Here is a 15000-nt window from a genome sequence, read left to right on the forward strand (position 1 = left end):
TAATACTAATAATGTTGGTATTTGTTAAGCACTTACTGTGTGCAGAGCACTGTTCTAAGCGCTGGGGTAGAAGCAGGGTAATCAGGTTGTCCCACATGAGGCTCACAGTCTTAATCCCCATTTTACAGATGAGGTAACTGAGGCATCGAGAAGTGAAGTGACTTGCCCACAGTCAGACAGCTGACAAGTGGCATATCTGGGATTCGAACCCATGACCCCTGACTCCCAAGCCTGGGCTCCACTGAGCCAAGCTGCTTCTCGATTTATTAATAAATAATAAATTAATAATTGATGAATTAATACTTGTTATTATTACTATTTAGCACTATGTGCCAAGTACTGTACTAACCACTGGGGTAGGGACAAGATGATCTGGTTGGTTACAGTCCCTGTCCCACATGGGGCTCACAGTCCAGAAAGGAGGCAATAGGAATTAATCCTCCTTTTATAGGTAAGGAGACTTAGACCCAGAGAAGCAAAGTGACTCGCCCAAGCTCACAAAGCAGACAGGCGATGGAGCCGGGATTAGAACCCAGGGTCTGTGACTCCCCAGCCCGGCCTCTCCACCTTCAGCACAAAGAGGGAATTCCGTGAAGATCCGTAGGTCGTTTCAGTGGCCTTCCGATTAGTACAGTGCTCTGCACCCAGTAAGCGCTCAGTAAATACGATCGATTGATTGATATGTCTTCTCTCAACAAGGTTAAGGCTCTACAGAGCACAGAGAACCTATGGAAAGACCAAAGTATAACTTTAGTGTTATACTCTTGGAAAACTCTTAGTATAACTCTTGGAAAAAATCTCTCTCACAGTCCATAGTCCCGAAAAACGACAAAAACGCTGCATCCGATGACAGTCTCGCAGCCACTTACCAGCAAGCCTCGGGTGGGTTTCATTACCGTCAGCTCCAGTCGCAGCAGCCTCATCGTAACCCAGAATTATTTCTCAATCATTCAGTTGGATTTTCCGACCACTTATCGTGTGCCCAGACACTGTATTGAGGGCTTGGGAGAGTAAATACAGCAGAGTTGGTAGGCACGTTGCCTGCCCAGAAAAAGCTTACAGTCTAGAGGGGGAGACCGATGTTAATAGAAATCAATTACCACACTGGCTATAAGTGCTGTTTTTAGGGTTCATTCAATCATATTTATCGAGCTCTTACCGTGTGCAGAGCACTGTACTAAGCGCTTAAGGTTAAATGTGTCTAGACCACTTTCAGGCACTAGGGAAATCGAGGGAAGAACTGCAAAACACAGTCCCTCCCCTTGAAGAATTTGTAATGCAATGTAGAAGGTAGAACATAAGTAATAGTCCTGGTGAATATAATTACAAAAAGCACAGGGAACTGTGTCTCAGCCTGGCTGGGCCCCTTGAATCTCAGCTTTCTCTCTGTCTCCGGCTCTTCGTCTTTAAAATGGGGATTGAACACCCATTCTCCCTCTCCCTCAGACTGTGAAGCCCATGTGGGACAAAGACTGTGTCTTACCTGACTGCACTGTATCTACTCCAGTACTCAGTGCAGCGTTTGGAACAAGGTAAGCACTTAATAAATACCATCAGCATCATCCTCCTCATTATTATTAGTGGAGCATTAGGCTTCAAACCTAACTGCCCTTTCACCATTTTAAGTTCCAGGTCAGGCTTTCTAGACTCTTTAGAGAATCAATAGGGTTTGGAAAAAATGTTCAAGCGTGTGGATCCATTTTCGAGTTAGACAGGTGTGAAATTGCATTAGCCAAATGAGTGCCTCTCTCCGGTCTTTCTTAAGAGGCAGAAAGTGGGATCAATGGGATTTTAGATGGGGACACCGTCAGAGAGAGGTGGAAGCCCAAAGGAGGACGATTCCAGCTAACTCCAAATCTGGGCTCCAACCCAACTCAATCTGGGCTCTCCTCCAAATTGATTGTGAGGTTAGGGAAGTTGCATTCCACTTAACTTTCTGCTCCCGGGGTGCAAATCTTCTCAGTCGCGCCCAGAGTCACAGTGGGACTTCAGAGGAAAACCAGAGCACAGTAGATATCATCTCTGCAGCACCACAGATGAGTGAAGAGGTTCCAAGTCAAATGCACCAAGTGACCCCAAGACCGCTTGACTTTCTCCTGAGCCATAGAAAAATAGTCGGAACCAATAGTTGTTAAGCTTTCCTGGTGCCTGGGAAACCTGGAAACCTATGACTGAAACCTGACCCTTCTACAGAAAACATATATCGAGTGTTCTCGAATATTTTTCTCCAGCGCCCCCTCCCCCCCCCGATGAATTTTCCACACCAAAATGGCAGGACAAGACTAATAATAATAATGATAACCGTGGCATTTGTTAAGCACTTACTATGTGCCAAGCACTGTACTAAGCAAATCGGGTTGGACACGGTCCCCGTTCCATGTGGGGCTCCCAGTCTCAAGCCCCGTTTTACAGATGAGGCAACTGAGGCACAGAGAAGTGAAGTGACTCGCCTAAGGTCACACAGCAGACCTGTGACGGAGGCGGGATTAGAACCCATGACCTTCTGACTCCCAGGCCCGGGCTGTAGACACTACGCTGTGCTGCTTCTTGTCCTGGCACACCAGTCAGCTCATATAAGGGCGTTGTGGGCAGGGAATATGTCTGTTTACTGTTGGTATTCTCCTCTCCCAAGCGCTTAGTGCAGTGCTCTACACACAGTAAGCACTCAAAAGATCTGATTGCACGAATGAATGAGGGGCTAGGATCCAAGTATAAATCTACCATTGGGGTTTTTTTATGTCAGGGCCAATCACTGAGAACATCTGTGTTTTCCCAGCGCTTGCCTTTGCCAGATAAAATCTGCATCAGAACTCCTGAAAAATGCAGTATACGCCATGCACTTGTGTAGACCAGGACTTTGAATCTGCAGAGTATGAGGCCCAGGACTTCCAAAATACTAACTAAAATGATGTTTTCAATGATAACCAAAAAACACAGCTGATTGCCCCTGTTATTTTTAGCTAAATATCAGCACTCAAAGTTGAATACAGCTATTATGTGATTTGCTGTTCTTGCACACCCACACCACAGTTCGATGTAAACATTTCAAGGAATGAACCAATGAGAAGGTTCAGGGTAAAACTTTAAATAGCAAAATGGAAATTCCAAACTAATTTAAATAAATGTGGAGATTGCAGTTGAGAATTAAGGATTGCGATATTAGACGGCAGTCCAATCAAAGAAAATGAAGAAACGGTAATATTTGCCTTTCAGCAATCTTCATTTGAAAGAGCAGACACGGCACAGATTAGATTTCCAAGCTTTGGAGAGTTCCAACGATATTGCAAAGGTAGCTTTGTCTCAACTATTTGGTATCAGAGCTTTGTATCAAATGGATAGTGGTAGAAGTATATTAGAAAGCATTTATTTACATTAATTTGGGTCTCCCTGTAAGATCGTAAGCTCTCTGTGGGCTGGGAACGTAGCTACCCGACTCTGTCGTATTATACTCTCCCAAGTGCTTAGCTCGGTGTTCGGTGTTGATAGCCCCGGTTTCAATCTGGCAGGGAATGTGTCTACCAACTCTGTTTTACTGTACTTTCCCCAGCGCTTAGCACAGTGCTCTGCATACATTAAGCGCTCAAAAAATACCATGGATGGATTGATTCTTCAGTCCAGGTTCATTGTCCCAAATTCTCAGACTGGAAGCTCACCCGCTGTTCCTGATAGGGTGCTCCGTATCACTGTCGTCGTCGTCATAAAGAGGCTCGCAGCGGAGAAGATATTACTGTGCAATACTTCCTGTAGTGGCAGATTTCTAGATTTCCACAAAACATATCCAACTGGGGGCTTTCCTTTCAGCTTTACCAGCCTCATTTCCTCCACCGTAAATTCGGATGAATAGAGGATCGAAATGCTGCCAGAATGGTAAAGTGTTGATAACACTTAATACTTTAGCAACTAATGCATTTGTTCAGGTGCCTGCTTACTTTGGCTGGAGGTGCCCTAATATCATTATTGCCTTCCGAAGGCGTGGGGACTTAAATCATTCTCTTTTTACTTGTTTCATCGGGTTTTAAGCCATTAACCATCCTCAGTTTTGCAGAGGCAATATATTTTATTTTTCCCTGTTACAGTTCTCGCTCCCTTCTCTGTCTCCACTTTTTTCTTTTTGCTCCCACACTTCATCACTTCATTCCAACCGCCTACAGATTTCCTAACCTTCTAACAAAATATCAGTAGATTGCTGCTCATTTCTGTGTGGGTTGTGACGTTAAACTTTACCAAGAATTATGCCTTAGCCTGGCTTCCACTTGTGCTGTCCTTGCCAGTGGTGGAGGTTTGGTTATTAAACTTTCTCTCAGACTGTCAAAGCTGAGATTGGTAAAACCTGAAAGGTGGGGGTTGAATGGGATTAGAGACTATATAGATAAACTCACACACTTAGATTTGCGAGAATCAAAAATGCACATTTTAAACTCATCCTAATCACAATGAGTATCGTTAAGGAACATAGCCTGGGAAAATGATTTTATTACTTTTGAAGTATAGTTACCATGTAATGATTGTGTTCATGTGAAAAGCAGCTTGTGTGGCCTAGTGGAAAGACCACGGGCCTGGGGGGTCAGAGGACCTGGGTTCTAATCCTGACTCCATCACTTGTCTGCTGTGTGAACTTAGGCAAGTCACTTAACTTCTCCGTACCTCAGTTCCCTCCTCTGAAAAATGCGGATCAAGACTGTGAGCCCCATGTGGGACAGGGACTGTGTCCCACCCGAGTATCCTGTATCTACCCCAGCACTTAGAACAGTTCCTGGCACATAGTAAGCACTTAACTGATACCATTACAAAAAGGGAAAATCCTGGTAACTTCACCATTAAATACCTTACATTCATTGTTTATAGTCCACCTTCACACAGAGGCTTATGTGCTATCACTGTTTAATCAGTCAATCAGCAGGACTTGAGTTCTAATCCATGGTCTGCTACTCGCCCAAGGTCACACAGCAGACAGAACAGTAGAGCCCCTCCAGAACCCAGGTCCCTCAGACTCGCAGGCCCAAGCTCTGTCCACTGGGCCGTGCTTCTTCTCAGCATCCTTTGGAAATCTGCAAGGTCAGGCTTTGAAAACAAAAACGAAGGAGCAAAGGAAAATGAGTGGAAGAGTATTTCCGTAAAAAGGAAGCCCGTTCCTGGCCAAATGACAGAAGCCTTCCTAAGACCCATTACTCTCAGAAAGGCTGAGAACTGTGAGCCCCAGAATATCCCGAGGAGATGAGAATACTGGCAATTCATCTGGATTGTTGTCAGCAGCAATTTAATGCATCTGAAGCTTCTTTTATCTAATGAATTGCTTCGACGGTTACATCGTTCCATTAGAGTTGTGTCGACAATGAGCTGGCGAGGAATATGAACTCACCAAAATAGCTGTATGTCCCAGATCAATCAGGGGTATTTAATGAGTGCCTACTGGATGCGGAACACAGTACTGAGCGCTGGGGAGAGCACTTCAGAATCAGTAGGCACGGTCCCTGCCTTTAAGGAGCTTACAGTCGAGTGGTCCAAAAAATATCCAGGTTGCACCACTTTTTAAGCGCCAAAATATCTTCCATCAGGAGATGTGATTCTTTCGAAAGCCGGTATACAAATTCTTCAGCCAAGGTTTTCATTTCTGTAGGTGGTTAGCCCCTTTCTAGACTGTAAGCTCATTGCAGGCAGGGGAATGTGGCCACCAACTCTGTTTCATCGCATTCTACGAAGCACTTAGTACACTGCTCGGCGCACAGTAAGCGCTCACAGAATACCACTGACTGATGGATGTATGCGTTTTTGAAGACGATGCTACTTAATGGCGAAATCTGTCCTGGGATGCCCCCTCTAGACTGTAAACTCTTTGTGGGCACGGAATGTGTCTGTTTAGTGTTCTGCTGTACTCTCCCAAGTGCTTAGTTCAGTGTTGTGCACACGGTAAGCTCTCAATACGATCGAATGAACGAATGGAAGGGCTGCTTTCAAATCTGCCTTTCGATATGCAGCTATTCTCTAAGTCTGCCCAAGGAAGGTAATCCCTCTGCCTTCCGTTACGTTTTAGGCCGGTCTGTCTCATGGCTTCATCCCCGGCGACCTACTGCTAGTAAGGTTGGTATCTGTTAAGTGCTTACTATGTGCCGAGCACCGTTCAAAGCACTGGGGTAGATACAGGGTCATCAGGTTGTCCCACGTGCGGCTCACAGTCTTAATCCCCATTCTACAGATGAGGTAACTGAGGCACCGAGAAGTTAGGTGACTTGCCCAACATCACACAGCTGACAGGTGGTGGAGCCGGGATTGGAACCCATGACCTAATAATAATAATAATGTTGGTATTTGTTAAGCGCTTACTATGTGCAGAGCACTGTTCTAAGCGCTGGGGTAGACACAAGGGAATCAGGTTGTCCCACGTGGGGCTCAGAGTCTTAATCCCCATTTTACAGATGAGGTAACTGAGGCACAGAGAAGTTAAGTGACTTGCCCACAGTCACACAGCTGACAAGTGGCAGAGCCGGGATTCGAACCCAGGACCTCTGACTCCAAAGCCCGTGCTCTTTCCACCGAGCCACGTTACTTACCACCTTGCTTGAGAATGTGCTTCACTGTATTACTGTGCTATTAAAATGCCTCCTGCTTTGCAGAATTCTTTTATTCATTCCTGCTCAGACAGCCTCGTTTTCTTTCATTTCATGAATGCTGCCCAGAGACTCTGTCCCTGGAAACTCTGCTCCCTCCCATTTCATAGTGCCTCTCTTCATCATCAAAGCTTTTATCAAAGCCTATCTGCTCCAGGAAGATCTCCCTGATTAACTTCTCATCTTTCCACCCCATTCTCCCTCTCTTCTGTGGTGTCTAGGCGCTTCGGTCAGTACCCCTACGCGCCCAACCCCACCACAGTTATGGACGCATCTATACACTCTGTTACTTCCTCTCTCTGTACTTTAATGTCTATCTTTCCAACCAGAATATAATCTCCTCCAGGGCAGGGATCATGTCTACCCACATTATTGTATGCTCCCAAGCACTTAATGCAAGTGGTCTGCACACGATAAATGCTCAAGAAATCACCACGATTGAGCATTAGGATCACTTCCATGTCTGGGTTCCAGGTCTTCAGTGTAGAACTCTTTACAACACACTTGTGAAAATTATCCAAAAGCTGACAGCACGTTTTATTCCAGGTTTATGTCTCACAGCCCGAGAGGAGGTGGGACACTACTGCAGTTTTGAATATCTTTAGTTTGTTTCGACATCTGATGTTTCGGAACCTATTTTTTTCTTTCCTCTTTCAGCTCTCTTGTTCAGTCGGTCTTGAAATCCTGCTGGATTTTCCTCCACGATATTTCTCAGAGCTGCCCTTTCCTCACCACACCTTCTGGGCACCACATTGATTCATGCCCTTTATCCCATACCAGCTGTAATGCTGAATCAGCCTCCTTACTGGTCTCCTCCCTCAGGCCTCTCTTCTCTTCAACCTATCAATCAATCAAAGGTTAGAGAAGCAGCGTGGCCTAGTGGGAAAGCACGGGCTCGGAAGTCATCCCGGCCCTGCCGCTTGTCTGCTGTGTGACCTTAGGCAAGTCACTTCATTTTTCTGGGCCTCAGGTCCCTCATCTGTAAAATGGGGATTAAACCTACTTCCTCTACTTAGACTGTGAGCCCCATGTGGGGCTTAGACTCGGTCCAACCTCGATATCTTGTATTTCCTCCATTGCTTAGAACGGTGCCTGGCACGTACGAATACCATTTTTTATCATAAGTCCAGAATTGGAATTGACTAGTCCAACTGCAGTGGTAATTATATTTATGAAATGCTTACCGGTGCTCTGTCCACAGTAAGTGCTCAGGAAATATAATTACCACTGCAGGAATTATAGCAGTCATCATACAGCACCGACGGAAGGCAGAACACTGTACTAAGCACTGAGAAAGACTATTACAGGTGGTAGACACGGCCCCAATCCCTCAGGGGACTCAAAACTGCCTGAAAAATGGCACGAGCAGAATTGATTGAAAACCTTCAGATCTCGGCTTCTGTGATGATTTAGCCGATTCCTAGGGGCCTCATTCAATCAATCAATCAATCAATCAATCAGTCATATTTATTAAGTGCTTACTATGTGCAGAGGACTGTACTGAGCCCTTGGGAGAGTACAATACGAAAGAATTAGCTTATTCCCCGACTGGTTCACGAGCTCCTTGAGGGCGGAGATCATAACTTCCCCTTCTTCTGTATCGACCTCTCCCAAGTGCTTAGTTCAGTGCTCTTCACACAGCAAGCGCTCAATAAAAATCACTAATTGATTCCCCCTGAGATCAGTCAGTCAGTCCATGGCATTTATTGAGTTCTTGCTCTGTGTCGAGCAGTGCACTCAACGCCTGACCCAAAGGTTGACCAACCCCTACCTTCGTCAGGTGTGACTGTAGCCCACACGTTACAGAGCTGGTTACTACCACGATACCTCCCAGGGTCCCGTCCCCCCACCCACCGGTTTCTGAAATTTCCAGCTCCAGTACCCAAGGGATTCACCGTTCCTCCTCCAGTGGCTTGAAAAATTACCCCAAGGCGTCACTGAAGACCGCTGACATTCCGATAACATTTGACTCCTCACGGCTACTGTCAACTGGAGCTACATAGCAAGGACGCTGAGTGATAGGATATTAGCAGGGTGGGTAAAATTGAAATTGGTTGGTCAAGACCTTGAAATGAAAGTAAACAGAATTCATATTTAGTATTGCTCCAAAGTCTATGCAAATGCCACGTAATATGAGTTCACTTGAAAACTGAATACATTTTAAATGATAAATTATTTCGGTAAGCGCCACCACCATTTTGTCAGATCAATCAGTAATTTGCTGCCTATTTCATTAGCCCATCTCCACTGACATATAAAATGCTATGATTGAATTTGACATTTCCATTCATTCAAGACTGACACTCTCATCCAACTTCCCTTTGCTTTTGCTTTCCAGCTACAACATAGATCACCCCTAAACACTTCCTGGGCAGGCCTTAAAAAAAGAAAGACAATTGGAACATATATTTCTCTGTTGTCCAGGCTGACTTGGGAAAATAAAAGCGTTGTAATTTGATTCTGACTCTTTTTACTAATGTCTTCCTCAAGGTACATTCTGTCAAATGAAAAAACAGAAACGTGCCTCAGGCATCTGAAGTGATTTTCATTACTCTTCGTTGACCAAGAAAAGGAGCAGGGAAAATACACACATAAAAAGTCCTTCTTTTTCTAAATAAAGACATTTATTTCTGTAGACTGTAAAACTCTTTGTGATTATGGCAGTTTCTACCAACCCTGTTAGATTGTACTCTTCCAAGTGCTTAGTACAGTCCTCTGCACATAGTAGGTGCTCAGTAAATACCATTGGTGGTGATGATGATGATGATGATTATCTGAGTGGGACCGATATAAAAAAAGGCCTGAAAAATCTCAGGGGTTGCGATAAAAAATAATACGAACACTTAAATGCAATAAATGCTTAATTTAAAAACATTAAACAATGAGCCTGATGTTCAAATCGTTCTATGTTCACACTTGCAATAATAAAAACTGTGTTATATGTAGGTGCTTACTATGTGCCCAGCACTCAGCTAAGCGCTGGGATAGCTACAAGATAATCCATTGGGACATAGTCACTGATCCACAAGGGACTTGTGGCCCAAGAGGTACAGTATCCCCATTTTACAGATCAGGCAACTGAGGCCCAGCGAAGTTCAGTAATTTGCACAAGGTCACAAGGAGGCAGGATTAGAACCCAGGTCTCCTGACTCTCGGTCCTGCGCTCTTTCCACTATTCTACAATTTTCCATGTCTCTTTAAAGATATATCTGGTTGCCCGATCAGCTTCTCCAGTGTAGTTCAACTCCCCTTTACTGTGAATAATCTGAGTCCAAATTGGCGGTCAAAACTAACCCCCATAAAGCAAGAGCAGTTTGGCTCCCTTTCATTCAGAAAAAGCTGTGTCCTTTCTCAACCAAATGAGCTTGAAGGTCATACACAGCGAGGCCTAGTGGAAAGAGCACAGGCCTGGGAGTCAGAGGACCTCATTTCTAATCCTGGCTGTACCACTTGTCTGCTATGTGACCTTGGGTAAGTCACTTCATATAATAGTAATTAATAATAATAATAATAATAATGATAATGATATTTGTTAAGTGCTTACTATCTGCCAGGCACTGTTCTAAGTGCTAGGGTAGATACAAGAAAATCGGGGTTGGACAGAGTCCCTGTCCCACACAGGGCTAGCAGTTTTAATCTCCATTTTACAGATCCGGGAATTGAAGCACAGAGAAGAGAAGTAACTTGCCCAAGGTCACATAGGAGACAAGGGGCTGATCGGGGATTAGAACCCAGGGGATTAGAATCCATTTTACCCTCATCTGTAAAATGGAGACCAAGACTGTGAGTCCCATGCGGGACAAGGACTGTGTCCAACCTAATCTGCTTGGGTCCACCCAGCATTTGGTACAGTGCCTGGCGCATAGTAGGCGCTTAACCATACCATAACAACAACAAAGAAAAACAAATACCTGCATCCCCTCTTAGAGCTTCTGACTGATGGTCCACTTTAGTCAGAAGAGGCCCAATATGTTCATTCCCATTTTATGCCATATCCCTGATGTGTGAGGGGCTGCGATTTACATTTCCTAAATGAATAAAAAATAAGCTGTGCATATTCTTTTATTCTACATTATAAAAATATAGGAGCCAAAATAGTAATAGCAGTTGAATCTGCTGCAGGGCCAGATGGATGAGGCTAAGAGTTTATTTCCAAAATCCCCCCCCAAAAAAATATCTTTTCTATTGTTTATAATACCAGCTTGACTTTGGATGGTTTTAAGGCTTTCTTCTGAATACTCAAAGCACACTTTCATCTGTCATCTCTTTTTTTTTTTCTTGGCAGCAACTACGGGAGATGAGGAGAGGCAGAAACGCCGTCCTCCATTTTACAAAGACAGAGCCGCAAGGAAGGGTAAGTCACGTCACGTACCCACACTACTCAGTCTGTTGATCAGTCATTCAGTCAGTCATTTTTACTGAGTGCTTACTGTGTATAGAGCGCTGTAGTAAGCGCCTGGGGAGAGTACAATATAACAAACGCAGTCGCTGCCCACAATGAGGTTTCAGTGTAGAGGTTGGAAGGTCAGGGACTCAGCTCCCCTTTTAGGGTGTTTAAACGAGGTCCCGATTCCCACCACCTCCTTAAACGTAAGGCCCAGCCGCTCCTGCCTGCCGCCACATCATCTGGGTGCCCAGAGAAGCAGCGCTGCTCAGTGGAAAGAGCCTGGGGTTGGGAGTCAGCTGTCATGGGTTCGAATCCCGACTCTTCCACTTGTCAGCTGTGTGGCTGTGGGCAAGTCACTTAACTTCTCTGTGCCTCAGTTACCTCGTCTGTAAAATGGGGATTAACTGTGAGCCTCACGTGGGACAACCTGATTACCCTGTATCTACCCCAGCGCTTAGAACAGTGCTCTGCACATAGTAACCGTTTAACAGATACCGATATTATTAATATCAGTCCTTTCTCCAGGGCAGCAGAGCAAGGATTTAGGAGCAGCTCGCCTTTCCGACTTGTAGGAAGTTGGCAAACTTGGGCCTTCCAAGGTTTACTGTGTGCACAGCACTGTACTTGAGCACTTAGGAGAGTACATTATAACAGCGTTGGTGGACACATTCCCTGAGCACACAGGGCTTACAGTCTAGAGGGGGGACAGATATTAAAATAAATGAGTGAATTACAGATGTGTTTATAAGTGCCGTGGGGCTGAGGGTGGGGTGAATCAAGTGTACGAATCCAAGTGCAAGGGCGACACGGAAGGGAGTGGGAGAAGAGGAAATGGGGGCTTTAGTCGAGGAAGGCCTCTTGGAGGAGGTGAGCTTTGAATACGGCTTTGCAAGAGGGGAGAGTGAATGTCTGTTGGATATGAAGGGGGAAGGAGTTCCAGGCCACAGACAGGGTGAGGACAAGGTGCTGGTAGCAAGATGGAGGAACAGTGAGTATTCTGGTATTGGAGAAGTGAAGTGTGCGGACTGGATCACAGTGGGAATTCAGGGAGGTGAGAGAAGAGGGGGGCAAAGTGATTGAGTGCTTCAGAGCTGATAGGAAGGAGTTTCTGTTTGATGTGGAGTTGGATGGGCAACCACTGGAGGTCCTTGAGGAGCAGGGAAAACAGAGTACAGGCTGAACTGGAGTGGGGAGAGGCAGGAGGCAGGGAGGTCAGCGAGGAGGTTGGGTTTTGCTCCTTGAGGAAAAAAGATTTCACGAGGGAGAAAATCTCCAGATGGAAAAATATTCTGCACAGGCTATTCTCATGCAACTCCATTTCCCTTTCAGAGCTGGAAAAGGGTGCCTCGCTATGTTTTATTAGTTTTCTACTGTGTTCCACTGATTTTTACCAACGTGTGATAAACATCCCAAGTCTATATTCCACCAGTAATGGCCTGTGAACTAGGTGAGTGCACAGTAGCATCTCACAGAGAATAACATCACTTGAAAAATGTTTGTCAGATCATATATACATAGCAAAAAGAGTTATCACACGTCCCAAGGAATGAGCTGACGAATGGGTGATTTCAGGTTCAATGATTTGAAGAAGAACGTAGTTTACGCGATTAGTCAATAAATCTATAAAACGCCAAAATCTTCTGGGAGGCCAGACTCCCAAATACCAAGAATGAATTCAGTTTTCATAGCTCCATTCTCAATTCAGCACCTTCCAGCAGAAGGCTTTAAAATATGTATTCCATAAAATATAATGAATAGTATTAATATGAACGAGGTAAAAGCCAGAGAGGAATATTTACCTTATCCTGTGAAAAAGTTCTATCAAGAATAAACATCCCAAATCTAGTGTCATATTACCAATGGCCGCAATGAAAACAGTACAGTGAATATATATTTGGCTTTGAAAAGCTGAAGAACCGAAATTATATTAAGGCATTAATGTAGGGAATGGAGAAGAGGAGAAAAGAAGGGATTTAGCTGGTAGATTTCTTGCAAGGCTACTGTTGATTATTTTTCTGAATTTCGTTTAGCAAAATTCAGTATGTTCCTTTAAGTAAAGCAGTCTTTAGAGAAATATGATGCGTGAGGTGAATTTTTAACTAGTTCATATATCTCTGTATGGCCAACCCTATGTAACTCAATGAGGCTTTTAATTCTTTTTTTAATGACTTCATAAATGAAGATCTATTGTACAATATGGTGTGTTTACCTATACCTATTTCTCTCTTTTACTCTAATCTATATAGATATAATATCTGTAATACATATGTGTTTTATATATATAATTGTTCCAGCTATGGCCCTGAATGAGGAGAAGCTACAAGCTTAACAGGGAATTAAGGCACGGATTGCAAGCTCTTGAAGCCAGGGACTGTGTGTACCAACACTATTGTCCTGGACCCACCCAAGGAGCTTAGTACAGTGCTCTGCACATGGCAAGTGCTCACAGACTGCCACTGATGGAAGCACATCAATCAGGCTAGCAGGTATTATCCATCAGTCCATGGTATTTATTGAGCGTTTACTAGGTGCACAGTACTGAATTAAGTGCTGGAAAGAGTACAAAACAATAGATTTGATAGATGCAATCCCCGCCCATAAACACCTTTCAATCTAGTTGGGGAGAAAGACATTAAAATAAATTGCAGAGAGAGGAGATGGCAGAATATCAGGGTATCCTCTAGACTGTAAGCTGGTTGTGGGCAGGGAAACTGTCTACCAATTCTGTTATAGTATACTCTCCCGAAGACTTAATACAGTGCTCTGCATACAGTAAGCGCTCAATAAATATGATTGAATTGAATAAATAGTATTGATTGGTGTACATAAGTGCAGTGGGGCTGGAATGGGGTGAACATCAAAGTGCCAAAGTGCTTAATGGTGACGTAGGGCTGAGGTTAGGAGAGAATCAAAGGGCCTAAGGGGAACAGACCCAAGTCCCTAGGTAATGCAGAAAGGGGGGCCAATTGGTGAGGGCTTAGTCTGGGAAGACCTCTTAGAGGAGGTGCGATTTTAATAAGGCTGTGAAGATGAGAAGAGGAATGGTCTGTCAGATACGACAAGCGAAACGACGAGCGAAAGAGTTCCGGGCTAGAGGGAGGACGTGAGCACTGGGACAGTGGCGAGACAGACGAGATCAACGCAGAGCGAGCAGCGTGGTGTTTGGCGAGCAGGCAGATGAGCATGGTTGGGAGGAAGGAGAGAGCTGATCGAGTGCCTTAAAGCTGACGGTAAGCGGAGATGGATGGGCAACTACTAGATGTTTTTGAGGTGTGGGGAGGTGTGGACGGAACGTTCTTGTAGAAAAATGGCAGCAGAGTGAAGTCTGGACTGGAGAGAAGAGAGAGAGAGAGAGGGCAGGGAGGCCAGTGAGGAGGCTGATTCAGTAGTCCAAGTGGTATAGCACAGGAAGCAGCCGGTGAGAAGCGGCATGGCCTAGTGGAAAGAGCACGGGTCTGAAGGGAGAGGACCTGGGTTCTAATCCCAGCACTGCTGCTTGTCTACTGTATGACCTTGGGCAAATCATTTCACTTGTGCCTCAGTTCCCTCATCTGGAAAATGGGGATTAAGACTGTGAGCCCACCGTGGCTCAGTGGAAAGAGCACAGGCTTCGGAGTCAGAGGTCATGAGTTCTAATCCCAGCTCTGCCACTTGTCAGCTGTGTGATTTTGGGCAAGTCACTTAACTTCTCGGTGCCTCAGTTACCTCATCTGTAAAATGGGGATGAAGACTGTGAGCCCCACGTGGGACAACCCGATTCCCCTGTGTCTACCCCAGCGCTTAGAACAGTGCTCGGCACATAGTAAGCACTTAACAAATACCAACATTATTATTATTATTATTACATGGGACATGGACCGTGTCCAACCTGATTAACTTGTATCTACTACAGTGCCTGATACATAGTAAGCACTTAAAAAAAAAAATCACACTTAAAAAAAAACCCTTTATGTAGTCAGTCCAGAGTGTTCCAAAGGGCAAGATCATTTTCAGCTCAAATCACGAGTT

General features: G+C 44.7%; 1 long non-coding RNA gene across 1 annotated transcript in view; it reads left to right on the forward strand.

Moving 5' to 3' along the window:
* Window positions 1-3752: 3752 nt before the first annotated feature.
* Window positions 3753-15000, forward strand: part of LOC114817053 — a 29203-nt gene continuing 17955 nt past the window's right edge. Inside the window, exons 1-3 of the long non-coding RNA XR_003764891.2 lie at window positions 3753-3867; window positions 10891-10959; window positions 12322-12439. This is a non-coding gene — a long non-coding RNA (uncharacterized LOC114817053). The remainder of the gene's footprint in view (window positions 3868-10890; window positions 10960-12321; window positions 12440-15000) is intronic.

Source organism: Ornithorhynchus anatinus, chromosome 15 (assembly GCF_004115215.2).
Source record: "Ornithorhynchus anatinus isolate Pmale09 chromosome 15, mOrnAna1.pri.v4, whole genome shotgun sequence".
In the NCBI taxonomy this organism is placed as follows: Eukaryota; Metazoa; Chordata; class Mammalia; order Monotremata; family Ornithorhynchidae; genus Ornithorhynchus; species Ornithorhynchus anatinus.